The sequence below is a fragment of the Octopus bimaculoides genome, chromosome 11, assembly GCF_001194135.2.
Source record: "Octopus bimaculoides isolate UCB-OBI-ISO-001 chromosome 11, ASM119413v2, whole genome shotgun sequence".
In the NCBI taxonomy this organism is placed as follows: domain Eukaryota; kingdom Metazoa; phylum Mollusca; class Cephalopoda; order Octopoda; family Octopodidae; genus Octopus; species Octopus bimaculoides.
The window spans coordinates 394969-396706 of NC_068991.1; the positions used below are offsets into that span (position 1 = coordinate 394969).

At 36.8% G+C, this 1738-nt stretch overlaps 2 protein-coding genes across 10 annotated transcripts in view; one reads left to right on the forward strand and one right to left on the reverse strand.

Annotated features, from left to right (window-relative positions):
- LOC106874508 (lipoxygenase homology domain-containing protein 1) overlaps positions 1–1738 on the reverse strand; it is a 163270-nt gene that overhangs the window by 94009 nt on the left and 67523 nt on the right. The gene's annotated exons all lie outside the window — the stretch shown is intronic.
- LOC106881848 (uncharacterized) overlaps positions 1–1738 on the forward strand; it is a 34108-nt gene that overhangs the window by 3633 nt on the left and 28737 nt on the right. The window lies entirely within an intron of this gene.

The following is a 1738-nucleotide window of genomic DNA, read 5'->3' on the forward strand; positions in this document are numbered from 1 at the left end:
TATATATATATATATATATATATATATATATATATATATATATATATATGTGTGTGTGTGTGTGTGTGTGCATGTTTGTTTATGTAAGTATGTGCATGTGTGTTTGTATGTGTTATGTGTTTATAGGTTAATGTGTGTATATGTAATTGCATGAGTACGTATACATTTGTACTAAATCTAAAACCTAAAATATAAGATAAACCTTCATTCATTTTGAATTACTGTTAAAATCACATACAGGGTGTCCCAGAAAGATTCACCCATTGATAATTCTTAATTATTCAAAATAAACTTAAGGTAAGATAATGACATTTGGCACACACGTTCCTAATGTAAATTGTCGATCCATTGCATTGATTACATTTCAAAATAATCACTTTTTGCCTTGATCATAGCCTGCAAGCGAGAGGTCACTGAGTTGCATGAGCACCATGCCACCTCTTTATCCAACTGGACCCATGAAGACAGAAGGGCTTTCTTCAGGTCTGACACATTTGAAGAGGAATGAGCAGAAACCTTACTCTCTAAGATGGACCAGATAAGCAAAGTCCATGGGATTGATGTCTGGACTTGAGGGAGGCCATACTGTCTTGTCCCCAAAACCACTGAAATGCTGTGTGTCAAATTGGACACATGGGCTGCAGCCCAATCTTGAATGAAGATGTAATGGTCACCAAAGGTTTCTGTGACCCAGGGTAACTCTTTGTTATCTGACATTTCCACATTTGACCTTGACACCAGCATCGATGAAGAGTAAGAGAGACTTGGACCCATCAGATGCAACTGTGGCCCAATCCGCAAGTGAAGCTGGCTTCTGATGGCATAAATGACTCCTGCTACCTTCGGGCAAGTCTCCTGCATTATGTGCATCCTGCCTGTTGGAGGTAACTGCCTCCATGGTGAAGATCTTCTCGTCAGACCAGATCAACACTTTGTTAGTGGTGTTCATTCATCTCAGCTAACATGCTTTTACCCCAGTTGAGCTGTTTCTTCTTGGAAGCTGCTAAAATTAACTGCTGGGATTGTTTCTTGTATGCAGTTAGCTTTAAATCCTCTTTAGAAATCCTATGCATTGACAATTCTAAAATATCAAGAGCTTTTGCAGTTTTTCTTGCACTCCTGCAGGGATCACAGTTCATTCACTTCTTCACAGCTTCAACAGCTTGTTTGGTACAAGTTGATTGTTCCTACCAGGAATTGGCTTGCTAGAGGTAGTAGCAGACTCCATATATCATTTCCAGGTATTGAACACTGTTTTACAGCACACATTCAACTGTTTTGTTGTGTCCTTGTTGCTCACTCCAGCTACTTTCAAAGCAACAATCTGGTCATGTTTTGCTTTAGATGCCATGTTTGTTTACAAACCTGTTATAGACGAATGAAACAATAGACACACGGACTAAAGACATGTGCGAATCTTTATGTAAAATGTAGATAATATTACATGAACCAATATTCTTTAGGAAGAGTTTTAAACATGGGTAAATTTTTCAAGGGACACCCTGTATACATATGTACATGCATACAGATAAATATACATACATATTTTTGTTTGTGTATATATATATGTATATATGCTTTTATGAACACGTGTGTGTGTGTGTGTGTGTGTGTGTGTGTGTGTGTGTTTATATATATATATATATATATATATATATATATATATAAGGAAGATGGAATATACGAGAATTTATTATTAATCACCTGTTATTGAGTGTCTCATCCATGAGGAATCGAT